Source organism: Canis aureus, chromosome 33 (assembly GCF_053574225.1).
Source record: "Canis aureus isolate CA01 chromosome 33, VMU_Caureus_v.1.0, whole genome shotgun sequence".
Taxonomy (NCBI): Eukaryota; Metazoa; Chordata; class Mammalia; order Carnivora; family Canidae; genus Canis; species Canis aureus.
This window is the reverse complement of record NC_135643.1, coordinates 15,441,153-15,462,098: the sequence shown is the minus strand read 5'-3', so window position 1 is coordinate 15,462,098 and position 20,946 is coordinate 15,441,153. Positions and strand designations below refer to the sequence as shown.

The 20,946-nt window shown below is 35.0% G+C and overlaps 1 long non-coding RNA gene across 1 annotated transcript; it reads right to left on the bottom strand.

The window, feature by feature from the left end:
* Nucleotides 1-927: 927 nt before the first annotated feature.
* Nucleotides 928-16,796, bottom strand: LOC144304354 (uncharacterized). Its single transcript, XR_013371254.1, has 4 exons — nucleotides 16,690-16,796; nucleotides 10,805-10,860; nucleotides 1,774-1,934; nucleotides 928-1,069 (listed from the first exon to the last, which is right to left on the bottom strand). It is a non-coding gene; the product is annotated as an uncharacterized LOC144304354 (long non-coding RNA).
* Between the last annotated feature and the right edge of the window lie 4,150 nt (nucleotides 16,797-20,946).

The window sequence follows — 20,946 nt, the reverse complement described above, 5'->3', positions numbered from 1 at the left end:
TTTCCATCATTTTGTCTTCTATGTCACTGAATCTCTCCTGTCTCACTTACCCTAGAGGTTAGAGAAACCATTGTAGACTGCATCTCAGTTAAAGTGTTTTTTTTTTATTTTGGCCTGGTTATATTTAATTTCTACACTAAGAGATTCTCTAGTGTCTTTTATGCTTTTTTCCAAGCCCAGCTAGTAGCTTTATAATAATTATTCTGAATTCTATTTCTGACATTTTACTTATATCCATATTGGTTAGGTCTATGGCAGAAAGTATTTACCTCTGATTCTTCTTTCTTTTTTTAAGATTTATTTATTTATTTATTTATTTATTTATTTATTTATGATAGACAGAGAGAGAGAGAGAGAGAGATTGAGGCAGAGACACAGGAGGAGGGAGAAGCAGGCTCCACGCCAGGAGCCCAAGGCGGGACTCGATCCCGGGACTCCAGGATTGTGCCCTGGGCCAAAGGCAGGCACTAAACTGCTGAGCCACCCAGGGATCCCTTCTGATTCTTCTTTTGCTGTGAATTTCTCCTTAGTCAGTTTGTCCAGAAAGGATTAGGTGAACAAGAGACAAAATAAAAAAATATCAATCGTGAGCTCAGCAAAATACACAGTAGACATATCTGAAGAAGTCAGAAACCAAAAAAGCAAAGAAAAAAGATAGGGAAAAGAGAGAATAGAATTACATAGGTGGATAAAATAGTGTGGTCCAGTTGGTCCTGGGTGTATTTTGGTCTGTTTGTTAGAGGACCACTAATTCCAAAATTGTGTGTGTACACACACACACACACACACACACACACACACACACACACAAAATAACATTGAATACAGTGAAAGGAAGCCAAAAATGGAGAATAGTTATAAAATTTATTTATAAAATTTAAATGTAAAAATGAAAATTTAAAAAAGACTTAAAAAAAATGTTCCTGCTGGTCTTCTAGGGAAAGAGCCTGGTGCACTGATTCTCAGGTGTATTTGTGTGGGGGGAGTTGCACCATCCTGTGCTAGGGGGCAAGGTATAAGCTGCTTCATGTTGCTTTACATAGCTTTTGTTCCCTGGAGGTTTTCCATGCTGCTTTTGAGAATGAAAAAAAAAAAAAAGTAAAATGGTGGTGCCCCAATCTCCAGCCCCATAGACCAACCAAGATCTCAGCTCCCATTCTTCAGTGCACTCTCAGGGAAAAGCAGTTAAGCACCTTTGTGTGTGCTAAACTCTGCAGATTCCTGCAGTGTGCACCTCTGCTGATTCTCCAAGAAGAGGGAGAGAGGTCTCCCCATGGCCCTGGGGCTCACTGGGCCCTTGCTCAGGGAGCAGTTACCTGTTTGTGTGTGTACCCACACTGCTCCTCCCTGGGAAGGAGCAGCATCTCCCAGGGATTGTTGCTTGCTGGGCCCCTGCTTGCAGAGCAGTTGCCAATCCTGCTGCAGTTCATGGTTTATGGCAACACCTAAATGAGAGGCCACTCTGGGGCTTACTAACTCTAGACAGCTTCCCCCACTCCAATACTTGGGAACTCTGCTGAACTTACACACTCCCATTCTTTCTGTGTCTCTGGGGATCCTGGGAACACACTGTCCCACCTAGAAGATACTGCCCTGTTTTGCCACCTGAGCACATTTCAGGCAGTGATGTCCCTCACAGGAGCAGACTTCTAAAAGTTCTGATTCTGTGCTCCACTGTTATATCACTTTTCAGTAGCAGGTTTATGGAGGCTCCCCCACCCGTGGTTTATCTTCCCATATAACCCTTCAGATTCATGTCTCCACACCACCTACCTTACAAAAAAGTAGTTGTTTTTCTACTTGTACAATTCCAGCAATTCTTTTCTTAGATCTCAGGTTGAATTCACAGGTGTTCAGAATGATTTGATAGATGACTAGTTGAATTCAAGGGACCAGATGAAACACATGTCCTCTACTCTTCTGCCATCTTCCCCCTGTCCAGCACATTATATAATTTTAAATGAAATTTCATTATGCTCACATTTTGTATATACAGTTGACTCTTGAACAGCATGAGTTTGAACTATGTGGGTTCACTTATACATCTTTCATATAGTTCAGTTATGTAGATGTATTTTCTCTTCCTTATGATTTTATTAATAGCATTTTCTTTCCTCTATCTTACTTCATGGTAGGAATACAGTAAGTAATACATAGAACATACAAAATATGTGTTAATCAAAATTTTATGTTATTGGTGAGGCATTGGGTCAACAGTAGGTTATTAGTAGTTAAGTTGTTGTAGAGACCAAAGTTATATGCAACATCTAACCTCCACATTAATCAAGCATCAACTGTATATATATATATATATATATATATATATATATATTTGTATATTTCCATCTATATTGAATACAATCTCAGATGGATCATATCATTTACATTGTCTATCCCTGGTACTCTCTTGAATGCAGAAAGTACTTAATAAAATCTAATTCAGATTTAAATGCTTAGAATCCTTGGGCAAATGTGTGAAAACCAGAAATATGCTTACAAAATTACTTATGTAGCTAAGTACTACTATATTAGTACATCAGCTATGTGAACCTACAGCCATAGGTTGATGATGCATTATCAGTATTATCCTTCTTTTTTAAGGAGGGTAAAGAGCAGGCATAGAGTGATTAAAAGATAAAATTTGGCTGAAGTTAGGTTGTAGAGAATTGGAATATGAAAGACCCACATAAAACAAGGGGAGATACTGAGCTTAAACAATAGGGCTGATCAAGAAATGATAATGAGGAAGCCAGAACAGAAAACAGTGTGGTATCTAGCAGGGGCATCAGGGGTGTTGAAGCTAGGTTTAAAAACCAGCCAAAAATGTCTAGTTATTCTGGGTGATACTTTTTCTAGATTTTTAGGGCTTAAATTTTTGTGATGGAGTCCTAAATATTTTCTTTTGAAATACCTTATGTATTATCCTCCCTTAAAGAGAGGAAGTGTAGAATAGTAGATCCCTTGTGGTCTTTGGAGTCTATAGACTTGGGTTTGCAGCCTTGTTTAGCTCTAGGGATCCTTGGCAACTCTAACTCCAGTTTCCTTACTCATATTATTATGTCTAAAATTATGTTTTGGGGAATATTATTGGATTTAAGTATTCACATAGTGACTTGCATAAAGCTGCTATGTGAAATTCTATTTTTAAACCAGTTAAAGAATAATTTATTAAATACTTTCTGTATTGAAGGACTTATCTTAGATATTGGCAGTTGCTCAATAAATTTTTATTGAGCTATTTTATTTTTTGTATTCATTTTATGTGCAGCTTCCCTGAATAATATTCATTGTGAGTTCACATATACTTTGTTTTGTTTACTTCATTTTTTACTTTGTTTTTATTATCATTTATTTATTTTTTAAAATTTGAGTATAGTTGATACAATGTTACATTAGTTTCAAGTGTACAACATAATGATTTGACAAGTTATACATTTGCTGTGTTTACCACAGATATAGCTACCCCAAGGGTAGCTACCATTATATCACTATTACAAAATCATTGACCATGTTCCTTATGCTCTCCTTTTTATTCCCATGATTAGAAGCCTGTATCTACTACTCCCTCCACCCATTTTGTTGAATGACAAACCATCAGTTTGTTTTCTGTATTTATAGTTCTGATTTTGCCTTTTGTTTTTTTATTCATATTTTTAGATTCCATTTATGAGTAGAATCATGTGGTATTTGTCTTTCTCAGTCTGACTTGTTTCACTTAGCATAATACCCTCTATGTCCATCCATGTTGTCTCAGATGGCATAATCTCATCCTTTTTATGGGTATGTAATATTCCACACAGTTTTAACCCTGAAGTATTCATAATACATCTAGTTTACCATCCATATTCTCCATCCTTTTAAGACAAAAGAATATACAAAAGAACTTTAAATATAACTGGGATATATTTCAAAAAGATATGTAGGAGTTTAGAACTTAATTTCTTCTAAATGTAGGGGATCCCTGGGTGGCGCAGCGGTTTGGCGCCTGCCTTTGGCTCAGGGCGCGATCCTGGGGACCCGGGATCGAGTCCCACATCGGGCTCCCGGTGCATGGAGCCTGCTTCTCTCTCTGCCTGTGTCTCTGCCTCTCTCTCTCTCTGTGTGTGTGTGTGTGTGATTGTCATAAATAATAAAAAAAAAAAAAACTTAAAAAAAAAAAATAATTTCTTCTAAATGTTTGTACATCATGATAAAACACATAGGGAAGAATATGAACAAATGATGAGAAGCAGGATAATTTATTAAGAACATTACCTAATCAGAACAGGAAATATTATTTTATTTTATTTTATTATTTTATTTTATTTTATTTTATTTTATTTTATTTTATTTTATTTATTTTATTTTTTTAAGATTTTATTTATTCATGAAAGACAGAGAGAGAGAGAGAGAGAGGCAGAGACACAGGCAGAGGGAGAAGCAGGCTCCATGCAGGGAGCCTGACCTGGGACTAGATCCCAGGACTCCAGGATCATGCCCTGGGCCTAAGGCAGACACTAAACCACTGAGCCACCCAGGGATTCCCAGGAAACATTATTTTAATTGTTCATTAAATCAATTTCCAAGTAAGGAAAAAATACGTGTGCTGAATTAATCATTTTAAAAATACACTTCAGTTTTTTTCTAATTTTTTTTTTGTAGACCATTACAGAAATTAGTGTGTAGTATTCGAACTTATGGTTAATTTAGTTATTAAGGACAGGATTCTCAGTGATTCTCTGTGAAGTCTTTATCTCTCAAAAACTTGAGTTTTTGCTCCTTAAAGACCTCATCTGAGCTTTAATTAGACTGCCAATGATCATCCATCTACATTTTTAAAATAAAATCATTAACACTGATGTTAACTGGGGTCTTGTTTGTCAGAAATATTCTTTCTTTTCTTCTCCTCAGTACTTTGTTGATTTGTGTTGGACACCAATTTTATCCCAATGCTACTGAAATATTTCATTAGAAAATTTTGATATCTTAAGTGTACTATAATACAAATAAATAAATGCTTTCATTTTTACCTTTCCATGAACTTGGAAAGGGAAGATTAGTAAGAAATCACATGAAATTAGGTATTTAAAAATATTTCATCAAGTTAAATTACAGAGAAACCTTAGAAGGTCTGGATTTGGGTAATTCAAATACCCTCGTACACACATCCTGCTCTATGAAGGAATTATGGTAAATTCAAGAGAATGAAAAGTTTCAATGAACATATGTAGATTCAGAAATACTTTGATCCTATCTGCACTTTACAGTGCCTTTGTATTGATAACAATGAAACTGACATCTTTAAAACACTTTGCACCAAAAAATATGGATACTTCATTTGGAATGAAAGAAGAATGAAAGAATAAAACATAGTACCAGAAGGTGGGACATAAAAATTTTATTCCTAGCTTTGCCACTAACAGATTTTATAAGATCTAATTTATCAGGCCTGAAGACTGGGAATCTTCATTTTTAACAGACACTTGGGTGATATTGAAAGAGATGTATATTTATTTATACATAATTATATTTACTTCTCCTTTGCTGAAGGAAATTGCCTTACCTGTCTTGCTAGCTAATTCTTTTCTTTTCCTTTTTCTTCACCTCTTTCCATTCTTTTCTTTGCTTTTCTCTCATTTTTAAGTAATCTCTATACCCAATATGGGATTTAAACTCATGGCTCCAAGATCAAGAGTTCCACACTCTTCTAAATGAACCAGGCAGGCACCCTGCTGGTTAATTCTTTTTAATTTTTGAAATTACAAATTAGGAAAAGGAGAATTGAGTTATATGCATAATTCAATCAAAAATGCCTTGAAATACAATTCTCAAAGAAGAGAGTCGAATGTGCAATCTTTCAGTAATCCTAACTTCCAGCAGACTTTTAGCAGGATCACACTTATTAGATGAAAAATGGGTGACTCAAGTCTGGAAATATATTATCAATATATATGAGGTGAAATTAGTTATACTTTAAAGAAACTCTTCCGTTTAATTTTTATGAAGGAATAAAAGTCAAACAAATAAAAATGTGTTAAATATTTGCACTTATTACTATTAGTAAGTGGACATATTTCTGGTTAAAATTTTCTGTGTCAAAATTTCAGTTAGGGAGGAGCTTAGAAGTCATTTAAAAAAATTCTTTCAACAGTACATTTGGTAAACATCTCAATTCACTTGCATTTTTGATGAATCAGTAGAATATAAAGTCCATGAAAACAAGGTTTTCTTTTAAGAAGCTAACAGTTGAGAATTAATCCCACAGGCTATATTAGATCACCTAAGGCAGGTGGTGAGAAAATAATCTGAAATTTAAGAAATTGAATCAAATTTTCAGTGTGTCTTCTCTGTAGTTATATGAAAAGAGTAGATTGTCATGCTCTTCATTGGTCTTCAAAAAAAATAGAGATAGCTCTTAGATTTATTTCAGAAATAAAAGAGGTCTAAAGTACACAAATTAACCTATTAAGTGTAGATGCTGAGTATGTTAGTATGGTCAGAGATATCAAATTTAGCATATTCATTTTGGATTTTATGATTACCTAAATCATAAAAGTTCCATGAAGATTTGTATATATGGTTCTCAGCATTTATTACGGCTATTGTTAAATACATATTTGATAAGTAGATGAATGAATGAATGATAAGTAGATGAATGAATGTATGTATGTTATATACATACGTACACACATAATCTGCAATTTGGGAGTGTCTGAATCAAAGTTACTATTAACAATATGTCTTATGATTTGTCTTATTGATTTTAACCATATAAGAAATATTAATTTTATTCCAGGGAATACCTTAATAGTAAATGAGATTATAGGGATGTTTGTTGTTTAGTTATTCTGCTGCGATAATTACACATGTTATTTTCTATAGTTTACTAATGAAAATGGAAGGTAGACTCAATAAAACTCTTTTAAACCCAAGAAGTAAAAATTGTGTTTTATTTCTATTGTATTAACATAATATTTGCAGGATATTTCCAGGTAGACACATGTTTTAAAATCATTCATGAATAACAATAATCAAAAAGAAGGAACAAAATATTTTGTCTTCGGGGGATGTTATTTGCGTTATTTTAGGTTGTTTATTTAAATTATATAGACTGCAGATCACATGTTTGTTCTGTTTTATTTTCTACCGAGTCTTATATTTTTTCTCCTCTCTGTGTAAATTAGCAGCTTTCAAATAGTGTAAATAATATTTTTTGAATGAGTTAGTAGATCAGTAGTGGGTATATTAACACCACTGGGTGACTTAATAGTTAATATATTGTGGCATCTCATAGACCTCTTATCAAGCTATAAAGAACTAAGTTTAGACTCTCAAAAATAAAGTTGATATGCAGTTTACACAACAATAAACTTTAAATAAGCTTAAACATAAATAAATTCTATGAATAAAAAGAAAGTTATAACATTTTACTTGTCTAACTTAACTCCATCACAGAAAGACTGTTTTTTTTTTCTTTTCTTTTCTCTTTTGAATTTAGTTATCACACAATGCAACATTAGTTTCAGGTACACAACATAGGGATTCAACAACTCTATATGTTATGCCATACTCATCACAAGTGTAACTACCATCCATCGCCATACAATTCTATTACAATAACTCTGCCCATATTCCCTATATTGTACCATTTATTCCCATGACTTCTTCCATAACTGGCAGCCTGAATCTCTCACTTCCCTTCACCCATTTTGCCATCCCTCTACTCCCCTCCCCCGTGGCAACCATCAGTTTGTTATCTATATTTGTAGGTCTGATTTTGCTTTTTGTTTGTTTGTTTATTTGTTTTGTTTTTTCGATTCTATATTTAAGTGAAGTGGTATGGTATTTGTCTTTTTCTGTCTGACTTATTTTGCTTAAAATAATACCCTCTAGGTCCATCCATGTTGTCACAAATGTCAAGACCTTATCCCTTTTTTATGGGCAAGTAATATGTATCACATTGTCTTTATTTATCTATTGATGGACACTTAATTTATTACTTACATAAAAACAGAATTATAATATTTAACCTCTTGTTATCTTATTTTCCCACACATAAAATAATTAATTCACTGTATATTTACTTTTGTGTATACATGAGGTAAAAGGAAAATAAATACTGGATTTTTTTCTTCCTATTTTTCATTTTGGTGAGTTGTTTTCACTGGCAGAAAGGTCCTGTAAATTATTTGTACAATATAGTATAAAGAAGTATGTCTGGAAAAATAGATGATTATTTCACATGAAAAAGTGTTCAATTTATTTCAGTTTATTAGTCATCAAGGACGTGAGAATTAATCCATAATATGTTTTCATTATCCACTCATCTGAATAGCTAAAATTTAAAAAGTTGAAAACAACAAATGTTAACAAGAATGTGGAAAATATGAAACCAGCACACATTTTTGGTAGAAAAGTAAATGGTACAGTAATTGTTACTACATTTTACTTTCATTTAGCTGTTTAGTGGTTTTTTTTTTTTTTTTTTTTTTTTTGATTGTATAATGTTGACATTTTACCTTGCATTTCCCTGAGAACTGAATTTGGAGCAATTTTTTAAAGTTTTTTTTTTAACCTATTTTCTCTTTATGCTTTCTCTTCCTGTTTTCTGTACTTTTTAAAATTAGGTTTTCTTTCTCAGAGATCTTTATTTATTTTGAATAGAATTTTTTGTCAGATGTATGTACTGCAAATATCTTCTAGTTTGTGGTTTGTAATTTTACTCTATATGTTAAATACATTGTATTTCAATATATTATAGTTTAATGTATCAATATTTTCTTTATAGTTCATATATTTTGCGTCCTATTTAAGAATTATTTGCTTATCTTACTAAGAAAAAGAAGGAATCTTTTTATGTTATCTACAAAAAAGCTTCTGGTTTTATTTTTCAGTTTTAAATCTACAATGGAGTTAATGCAGTTGGCATTGACATTTGTATATGGTGTGGTAAGGGGCTGACATAATGTTTCACATATGGCTATCCCATTTACCCAGCACCATTGTTGGATCAAAGAACATCCTTTTCCCATGACTTTGTAATGCATCCTTCATCATAAATCAAGTGCTCATATGCATGTTCTGGATACTTTATTTTGACCCATTAATTTATTTGACTTTCTTTGTGTCAAAACCCACAGTGTTTTACATATTAGATATTGTAATAAAGCATAATTTCTGATAATAAGAGATCTTTGACTTTGTTTTCTTCAAGATTGTCTTGATAATTCTTGGCCTTTTGGCATTTTAATATAATTTAGAATATTTTGTCAATTACCAAGACTTGTTTGGCTTTTTATTGTAGTTACATTGATTATAGCTAATGTGGAAAGGACAACTTATTTCCAATATTCCCACCACACGTGTTTATTTAGTCTCAGTATTTAAAAGTTTTACATGAATTTTGTTAAGATGATGATGATGATGATTATGTTATATTGTTATTCTTTTAGATGGAATCTTTTAAGAATTTTTTTAAAAATCTTTTAAGAATTTTACTGTAGCTTATTTTGATCTCATAGAAAGAATTGGAAATCATTAATATTTTTTCTAGAAAGAATTGGTGCATGATTGGTGCTATCACTTTCTTAGCCATTTGCAAGGATTTCTCACAGAAGCCATTCAGACCTGGAAGATTTCTGGGAAGATTTTTCTTCCTCTCTTTTGAGAAATAAAGATTCAGTTTCCTTAATAAATTTAACAGTATTCAAAGTTAGTGATTTTTCTGAAAATTTTCTATTTTTATTCTAATTTTCAAATTTTTTATATAAAGTTATTTAAATTATATAATATATATTTAATACCTGTGGGGCCACCTTTCATTCTTTTTACTCCTAATTTTTAGTTTTTTCTCTGTCTTTTTTCCTCCCTCCTCCACTCAGTTTCTGTGTCTTTTTCTCCTTCACTATCTTCTTTCATTCCTCCTCCACTTCCTCCTTCTTCCCTCCCTCCACTTCTCTTCCTTTTCCTCTTCCTTGCTATAGGAATTTTCTGTTAATTTTTGAAAGATTAATTTTGTCATTGTGAGTTTTTCCATATTGTACATTTCTTTTATATTTCATGGATTATTATTGTTCGTAAGTTTAATTGATCACTTACTTTCTTTTGATTTCTGTTGATTTTGATGCACTTTGATTGAATGCCAACTGTTATATATTTAAAAAAAAACTTATTGAGATAATTTGAGGCTCTGCTGATGTTATCTTTCAATAGGAATTTACTTTAGGCTAGGGAAAGAATTTCAGCACAAGCTGAGAATGAATTGATCAGATACAGGGTTTCTGGCTAAGTTTGCCTGTCTTTTTTTCCCTTAATACTATATGATTAGTCAAGAGTATCAACTGAAAATATAATCTACATAAATGGGATTTTTATCATAGTGTGACTTAAACTCCAATGGTTATACCCTCAGCTCTTTGAGACTGATGGAAACTGCTATGCTCCTCAACTTGTAGGCTGCTTCTTGCAAATTGGCAAATGCTTCAGAGAGAAAAGTAATTCTAATTCTTGGGCTTAAATCTCCTCATTTAACTTCCCTCAAATTTCTTGTTCCCCAACTCTTAGTTGCCTTTATGGATTTCTAGGTATTTGAATTAATTAAAAAAAAACAGATATTGGAACTTCTGGTTTCTGGTTCTGCATGTAAGGAGATTAGGGTTGTCATTCTGACTTGAAAACATGTAAAAAGCCAAACAAATTGAAAAAATCAACAATTATTCTTAGATTCATAAGAAAAGTGAGGTCACAGTGCAAACTCTTAGACCTAAATTTGGAGAAATTGACAGGCAAATACAGAAAACTACAGCTTACCAGAGCAGAAACTCACCAGCTGAAACCTCCATGGGAACCAGAGTCAGGTAGGCAAGAGTAGGAAAACCAGATCTGTAATTGACAAAGCACTAGATCCTCAGAATAGACAAATTTGAGAGTTAAAAACTACAAAAGAAACCAGTCATGGGGAAGCATTCACTTTTTTTTTTTTTTTCTATCTCCAGGAGGTAGAGCAGGTTCTCAACAGCAAGTACCAGGTAAAAAGCCTTCATTCCTTGCAGGGGGAAGGAAAAAGCAACGATTTGAAATACCCAGGTATTCTGTTTTTCTTAACAAGATCTATCCCCAGAGGAATCTGTTAATTAAAGTCTAACTTGCTAGGACTTTATCAGAGCCTAACTGACCTGGGGGAAGGGAAGTAACCAACATAGCTCTAGCCTTCCAAAAGAGAAAAGAGAAATACAAAGCAACAGCCTATTTTCAACCATCTGTTTCACATCATGTGAGGGGGAAAAATCCTGAGAAGTACTTGTGAGTTTAGAGGCATAGGCTTACTAAGAAATTGAATCCTCATTATAACACTATAAAGCACTTAGCTCCCCTCCACACACTTATCACCACATTACTAAAGACTTATTTACAGAGGTTCCTTTTACCCAGTATATCATGCCTGGCTGTCAGAAAGTTACAAGGTATACCAAAAGACAGAACCCACAATTTGAAGAGATAGAGCAAGCATCAAAACCAGACATAGTGGGGATGAGATTAATAATTTAAAACAACTACAATAAATATTCTAAGAACTTTAATGTTTAAAGTAGACAGCATGTGAGAACAGATGGGTGTTATAAGTAGAGAGGTGGAAATCCTAAGAAAAAACAAAAGGAAATGTTATAAAAAAAATACAAACAAGTAAAGGATACTTTTGATGATCTGACCAGTAGATAGAACACAGCTGAGGCATGATTCTAAGCTTTAGGATAGATCAACAGAAACCTCCAAAACTGAAAAGCAAAGAAAGACTGAAAACAGACAAACAAACCAACAAACCACCAACAACCCACAACAGAATATACAAGGACCACAGGACAACCACAAAGGAATCACATGTATAATGGGAAAACTAGAAGGAGAAACAAGAGATAAAGGAAGAGACTATTAATATAGTAATGACAGAGTTTCTGCGAGTTAATGTCTGATACCAAACCACAGATGTAGGAAGCTCAGAGAACACCAAGCAAGATAAATGCTAAAACCTAGACATATTATTTTTAAACTATAAAAAAAAGATAAAAATTTCCTAAAGAAGCTAGAGACTAAAAACACCTTGCATATAGAGAAAGATAATAAATACAGATGACTTCTCCTAAGAAGCCATCCAGGGGTGCCTGGGTGGCTCAGTCAGTTGAGTGTCTGCCTTCGGCTCAGGTCATGATCCCAGAGTCCTGGGATTGAGTCCTGCATTGGGTTCCCTGCTCAGTAGGGAGTCTGCTTCTCCCTCTCCCTTTGCCCTTCTTATATCTACCCTCCCACTGGTGCTCTCTCTCTCTCAAATAAAGAAATAAATAAAAAATCTTAAAAACAAAAACAAAAAATAACCATTCAAACAAGACAGTGAAATATTAAGGTGTTGAGAGAAAATTAAAAAAAAAAACCCACTAAGCTAGAATTCTGTACTCTGTGAAATTATCTTTTAAAAGTGAAGGAGAAATATATTCTCAGGCAAACAAAAATTGAGGGAATTTGTTGCCAGTAGTTGTGACTTGCAAGAAGTGTTAGAAATTCTTTAGAGAGATGGGAAAAAGAATAGGCCATCAACTTGGCTGTACATAAAGAAGGGAAAACATCAGAGGACTAAGTGAAAGCAAAATACAAACTATTTTATTTTATTTATAGTTTTAGAAAATTTTCTTACTACTAATTGATCTAACAGAGAATTCCTAAGCATCTTGAAGGAGAAGAATAAAGTTGGAGGACTGACACTACCTGACTTCAAGACTTACTATAAAGGAACAGTAAACAGGAAAGTGTTTGGTATTGGTGAAAGAACAGAAAATAAATCAGTGGAACAGAACAGAGTGCTCAGAAATAGACTGCTGTAAATATAGTCACATGATTTTTGACAAAACTGCAAAGTCAACACAATCGAGAAATGATAATCTTTTCACAAATAGTGCCAGAATAGGATAGCCATATGCAAACAATGAATGTAGGCACAGATTTCATATCCTTCATAAAAATTAGCTCAAAATAGGTTACAGACCTAATTGTAAAATGCAAAACCATAATACTCCTAGAAGACAAAATATTAGAAAATCGAGATGACCTTGGGTTTGAAGATCCCTTGTTAGATACAACACCAAAGGCACAATCCACAAACTATGTATTTGATTAGCTGGATTTGATTAAAATCGAAAACTTATGCTCTGTGAAAGATAATCCCACAGAAAACTCTGTGGAGATTCCTCAAAGAGTTAAAAATAGACCTGCCCTATGACCCAGCAATTGCACTGCTGGGGATTTACCCCAAAGATACTGATGCAGTGAAATGCCGGAACACCTGCACCCCAATGTTTATGGCAGCAATGTCCACAATAGCCAAACTGTGGAAGGAGCCTTGGTGTCCATCGAAAGATGAATGGATAAAGAAGATGTGGTCTATGTATACAATGGAATATTACTCAGCCATTGGAAACGACAAATACCCACCATTTGCTTTGACATGGATGGAACTGGAGGGTATTATGCTGAGTAAAATAAGTCAATTGGAGAAGGACAAAGATTATATGGTCTCAACATTTGGGGAATATAAAAATTAGTGAAAGGGGGGGCAGCCCTGGTGGCTCGGCGGTTTAGCGCCGCCTTCAGTCCAGGGCATGATTCTGGAGACCTGGAATCGAGTCCCACATCGGGCTCCCTGCATGGAGCCTGCTTCTCCCTCTGCCTGTGTCTCTGCCTCTCTCTCTCTCTGTCTCTCAGGAATAAATAAATAAAATATTAAAAAAAAATTAGTGAAAGGGAATAAAGTGAAAGGAGTGAAAATATCAGTGAGGGTGACAAAACCTGAGAGACACCTAACTCTGAGAAACGAACAAGGGGTAGTGGAAAGGGAGGTGGGTGGGGGGTTGGGGTGACTGGGTGATGGGCACTGAGGGGGGCACTTGGTGGGATGAGCAATGGGTGTTATGCTAAATGTTGGCAAATTGAACTCCAATAATAATAATTTTTTAAAAAGAATGGTTACAAAAAAAAAAAAAGAGAGAGAGAGAGAATCCCACAGAGAGGGATGAAATATTTACAAGACATACTTCAATGAAGAACGGCTATCCAAAGTATATAAAAAACTAAACTCAACAATAAGAACAGAAACTTATCATAAAATGGACCAATTATCTTTTTTTTTCTTTAACATTTTATTTATTCATGAGAGACACACAGAGAGAGAAAGGAAGAGACACAGGCAGAGGGAGAAGCAGACTCCATGCAGGAGCCTGACGTAGGACTCAATCCCGGGTCTCCAGGATGACGCCCTGGGCTGAAGGTGGTGCTAAACTGCTGAACCACCTGGGCTGCCCAAAATGCACCAATTATCTTAACAGACATCTCACCAAAGTGATGTATAGATGGCAAATAAGCCTATGAAAAGTTGTTCCTTATTATGGATCATTAGAGAAACGCATATTAAAACGAGAATGAAATACCACTACATACATATTTGAATGGCCAAATTCTGGAACACTGATAATATCAAGTGCTGACAAAGAGGTGGAGCAAGAGGAGCTCTCATATAAAGCTGGTGGAAATGCAAAATGGTCTATCCACTTTGTAAGACAGAGTGGCAGTTTCTTACAAGACTACACATACTCTAACCATATGATACAACAATTATAATCCCTGGTATTTACTCAAAGAAGTTGAAAACTTACAAAGACTTACATTACACATGGATGTTTATAGTATCTTTGTTCATAATTCCTAACACTTGGAAGCAACCCAGGTGTCCTTCAGGAGATGAATTGATAAATAAATATGGTACATCCAGAGAGCAGAGTATTATTCAGTGCTAAAAAGAAATGGGCTATCAAGCCATGAAGAGATAGAGAGGGGTCTTAAATACACATTATTAAGTGAAAGAAGTCAATCTTTTTTTAAAAAAAAATTATTTATTCATTTGGGAGAGAAACAGAGATAGTGAGAACATGAGCTGGAGGAGAGGGAGAAGCAGGCTCCCCGCTGAGCAGGGAGCCTTATGAGGAGATTGATTCCAGAACCCTGGGATCATGACCTGAGCCAAAGGCAGAAACTTGACTGAGCCAGCCACACAGGTGCCCTGAAATAAGTCAATATAAAAAGGCTAAATACCATATAATTCCAACTATACGACATTCTGGAAAATGCAAAACTATGTAGACAGTAAAAAAAGTCAGTGACTGTTAGGACTTAAGGACAAAGGAGGATGAACAGGAAGAATACAGAGGACTTTTAGGGCAGTGAGTATACTCCATATGACGCTATAATGATGGATACATGTAATTTCTTAGTTGTCTAAAATCATGGAATGTACAGCACCAAGATTGAACCTTAATGTAATTATGGACCTTGGATGGGTATGATGTGTCAATGTAAGTTCGTCATTGGTAAAAAAAAATGTACCAGTCTGGGCAACCCAGGTGGCTCAGCCGTTTAGCACAGCCTTCGGCCCAGGGCATGATCCTGGAGACCTGGATCGAGTACCACATCGGGCTCCCTGCGTGGAGCCTGCTTCTACCTCTGCCTGTGTCTCTGCCTCTCTCTCTCTCTCTCTGTGTCTCTCATGAATAAATAAATAAAATATTAAAAAAAAAAAGGTCAGTGGAATAGAGTTAAACATTACTCCTACACGAGCTTCTGCTTTACTCATCAAGTTCTAAGCTGAATGGAAAAATATGATACATGTGAAGTTCTTGTCCATTTTTAACTAGAATAAGAATTTTAAGGAGTGACCTCTCCCTTTTCAGCCTGACCCAGGACTGAAGGAGAACTGCAGAGGGTGAATTCATGTGGCTTTACATGGAGTCTTTTATCAAAGTTAAGTACATGGTCTGGATCTCAATCAATACAAATATTGAGAGTTTCCATTTATATAGTAATTAAATTTTTGTGAGCATTGGATCTATAACTTAGTTCACTAAAATGGGAAAATATAATTTATTTTTATTTTACTGAGAAGAATCTAAGAGGTAATCATTGTTTTGTCCAATATGTTAAGACTGATGAATACAGAATAAAGATTAGAACTGAACACTACTGACATGATCTAATCTTTCCCTACTGTCATGCACTGCATATTGTGCCCTCCCCCCCCCCACAATTTTACCAGTATGTAGAATATTGCACACACAGAGATCTCCTAGAGCTTTATACTGACAGAAAGGAGCTCTGTCTTATTCTCTGTACTCAAACTCCAGATTTTGTTTACAAAAAGCAAATCCAATCAGTGCTTTTGGAGTTTATGGGTCTTTATAGGATCCTTTCATCCTATAAAGTATTTCAAGTGGTTTTATTTCTGTCTTATCATTTCAAGTTTACACTACAATTCAAACAGCTCAGATCTTAGATAAAAACAAAGGATTAAAAGATGATTGCCCACACTGCAGTTTAAACAGACACTAGAATTTGCCCTGTTCTCTGCCACAACACTGTCAAATGTCTCAAAAAGCGGTGTACTAAGTCTGTCTTTGAATCTAATGCTTGAGTTAAAATTCTTTGGTTTAATGAAGATGAATACCTATTTTAAAAATATATATAAATTTGGAAGAATTACTGAATCAGTATATCTTCATTTTATGAACTATTGATTAGGATAGATAAAATAAAAATCACACCCTTCTTACACATCAGGGATCATTCTTCTATGAGGGAGGATTAGCAGGTCTCTACAGAACAATGGACTACACGTACCAGCTAGCTGTGACTTTCCATGTGGGCATAGTAAGTGGTGGTGATTTTGTCATCGTGGAAGCATCACTACCATATGAGGCTGTTCAGGAGGTGGTAACACAGGCCTGTGGAGACAAGTGTATCCAAGCATGCTCTCATTATTTTACACTCTGTATTGATTGCCTACATGGTCTGAATTGAAATGGAGTGGGAGAACAAACATGGGCGTATTTGCCTGGCTGCTTGAATGATTCAGATTAGGTTCTTCTGCCGGAATGCTCTGGCGGGTAGGAGCTATAGGTCAATAACCTTAAATTCAGACACAAAAACTTTCTCTGAGTTGGAAGGCCTCAAGGAGAAAAAAGGGAAGGGATAAAATTTTCAGAGAAACTTCCAATCATTAGTTTTTATATAGGGATTGTGGCTTCAAATGAGCAGCAGTTTTAAATATGTTTGATCTATAAAAAAGCTATTCATTTAACTATTTTGTAGCCCTTTGCTTCTACTTTCCTCCCTCCCTGCCCTCCCCTTCTCTCTCTCTCTCCACTCTCCCTCTCAATCCTCTTTTTTTATCTTTTTCCAGAGCCAGGCTGAATTCTAAAGGATCTCTGCCCATTTCCTTGAAGGCCCTGATGCATTCACATCACGTCTCACTTCTAGAGCTAGGTATACCCATGAGTGTAGATAGTGTTTTCATTGTCAGTGTACACCAATGACCACATCGGTTAGTGAAGTCAGATCCTCTCTGACTGCAAGTATAGAAATCCCTTCAAATATAATATTCCCTGTAGTGTGTTTCCGTGGCAATTTACTTTCTCTGAAGAAAAACTCAATGTCTGAATCCTTATCAACTGGCCTTTTTTTTTTCCCCTTTCCTTCTCTAACACGCATAGTATTGTTCTCGAATAATAACTGATTTAAGAGTAATTGCAAACACCTCCAGGGTACTTATTTGGGGGAAAAAAACTTCAATGACATTTTCATAAATTTGTTGTTTCACCATGCATACTTCTGTAAATGGAATGACTCTATGGGGATAAAATATCGTGAGGATTGACAGGACAAACACTCTAATATACTTGTGGGTGGAATGCTGTTTGGGAAGTAGGCTGGCAGTGTGTTCACGCTTTGATGAGGCTACTGTAAGGCTATGTTTTTATTTATTTATTTATTTAATTTATTTGAGAGAGCAAGCAAGAGAGATAGCACAAGTGGGAGGGGCAGAAGGAAAGACAGGGAGAGTCTCAAGCAGGCTTCATGCTCCGTGCAGAACCCAGAACCCAACACGGGCCTCCATCAAATGACCCTGAAATCACGACCTAAGCCAAAACCAAGAGTCGGATGCTTAACTGGCTATACTACCCAGGCACAGGAGTAAGGCTATGTTTTTATGTGCATGATGGACTTACTGATTTGGTAGGTCTGATTCACTTTATCACAGGGCTCCACACTGTAGTGTTGGTATTTAGATCATTGCTCCTCACCTGGCTGTGATATCGGTGGTAAATTTTTAGTCAAATTCAATCCTACTGTGCCAGCTTGGCTTCAAATCCAAATTCATGAATATGGGTCTGATTTAGGATGGATTTTATGTCATTACTTCCGTTGTTTGTATGTATATAGGAAATTTCCTCGTTGCTATGGAATAAAAAATATGTACTAATGTTTATTAATTATGTACTGATGCAACCAATGTTTTAAGCATTTTACGTTATCTTATTTAACCTTTAAAACAACACTATGATACAAATATTATTATACCCCTATATTATTCATAAGGAAACTAAACTCTGGCAGATGAAGAAGAACATTTTTGGGGGGGATGGTCTTCCTTTATTTACATTTACAATATGAAATAGAAGCTCCACATGAATGCATGCACAATCCCGTGGGCCTGGGGAAAGGGAGCTAGGAAAAAGTCACTTGGCAGCTCGGCTGGACCCAAGGTCTTTTTATTTAGTTATTTCTTTTTAATTGATTCAAAGTTTACTAGGTCATACAACATGGGTCACAAAAGCAATGGGAAATTCCAATGAGGGCATTATTTGTTGTTGGTTTCTTTTATCCAAATGGAGACAAGACACTTTCCCCATAGGCTGCACACTAAAGTCACAAGTTAGCAGAGGTAAGATTGGGATCTTTATCTCTCTGCCTCCATAGTCCAATGTCTTGCCATTTTATCAAACTATCACATCCTATGAATAAATACACAAGTATGTCCCAGCAAGCTAGATAATTGAATTAAGACTTTTGTTTGGAAGTGGTAACTGACTTGAGGTCTCGACTCTTCAAGATGCAAGGTGCAGTATAGGTGGATTGTGGACTGTTGTGTGCTGTTTTATGTAACTGACACATCAAGACCTGCTGGGTAGTGTTTGCTGATTTCCATGGTATAAATACTCTCACTGTGGCTGATTTAAGCTACCAAACATACATGACTGAATAAAAAGTTGGGATGGTATTTATGTAGCAAATTATATTATATAGCGTTTCTAGCATATGGTTATAATTGACATATAACCTCAAAATAATAAGAGATAATAGTAAATAGTGAATAATAGATACCAGTAAAATAAACAGGAAATTATGAGTTTTGGGTATTTATTCTCTATGATTTTAATGTAATTTATTGCATTGTAAGTTTATACAATTTAATTTTTAATAATGCCTGGATTTAATAACTAGCTCATGAAATTCCTGAAAACTTAACAATTGACTATCAATTCGAGCATACCACTGAATAAAGGAAGTTTTTATATTAATGCAAAAAAGATAATGTAGGCCTATCCTCAGCAAAGGTATAAACACATTACAATGAGGGAATTAATTGAATGGAATTGCAAATGGCCCTTTAGAAAATGGAATTAGCTTATAGCTTCCTGTGATCATTTCTTAGGCTCTCATATGTGCATATTTAGGTAGACTTATCATCGGTAGAACACTAAGTAAAAAAATAAGCTCTCATTAAAACATCACAGGACATCAACATCCTTAAAATAGCATTTTTTTTTCCTACTGCTCCATCCCTTCCTCAGATCATCCCTCCATATGTTAACCGCTGGAATCAAAAATTGCTAACTGGAAAGTACAGTGGTTTAGAGGCAAGAAGTATGAAGTTTCAGCTTGGCTTTTCCAATAACTCATAGTGAGATTTGAGTAAAATGCAATCTCTCTGAGACTGGGTTTACTAAATTATTAAGTACGGGCATTTACCAGGTGATTCCTCAGGTCCCTTCCCGCCCTAACATTGTGTGATTAATATCTCTCAGGATATTTATTTGGCGGGTCAGATTGACCTTTGCTCACCATTATAGAAGTTAAAAACAGGCCATCAATCAGATGTACCACTTAGGTCTGCTTCCCCACCCCCACTATTGTCTTCACAAGTAGATCAGATTGAACATTTAGGAATCCAGTTTGATTTGCACTTCCCTGGGCACAGACAAGCATCATGACACTGCCTGGGTTGGTTACTATACTTAGTGTTTGAAGTAACTCCCTTTCTTGTTAGTGATAACATTCCTCTGATGGGCTCCGAAGAATCTGGATGAAATAAAGGTTGAAAAAATACATCTGAATGACATTCAAGTTAAAAGCTACAGGTGGTCACTAACATTAATGAAATATAATATGCCACACCTGCTCAGATAATCTTAGCAAATATTATAGTAAATCCTTAGTAAATTCTAGCAGCATTTAAGCAAACAAAGAGAAAATTTGTTCCTTAAATCATGTGATTGGATATTGCCTTGAAATATCTCATTAGTTTTGAAAATATCCTTTCAAAATATGTAATTCCTTAGTTTCTATGATTTGATTAATCAACTAATACAAATTATCTTTTCAACAATGAATTGAAGCTATTCCTAATAAATTAACACAAGCATAGTAGTCAAACAACACATGTTAGGGCAAAACAAAAATGTCCTCTTTTAAACGAATGTGCTATAGTTTTGTTCTTTATTTAAAGTGCTTTGGAAAGAAAATGAATTGGCTATATACTGCAGCTTAATTGATAGAGTTGCTCATTTGTAAAGCAGGATAATGTTTAAACTCCAGGATAGCTGTTTTAACATTGACACTAAAGGCCAACCTAAACATAAGACCGGTTCTAATACCTCCCTATAAACTTTGTACCATACTGTATTTACAGACTGAAGTTACCTCATTGTTCATTTTCTTTATGATTTCATTCAATTCAGTTAACCTATTTGCTTACTTGCTTTATCTGCGACACTGGACTAGGTTTCAAGAGATTAAAAAAAAAAGAGAAATTGT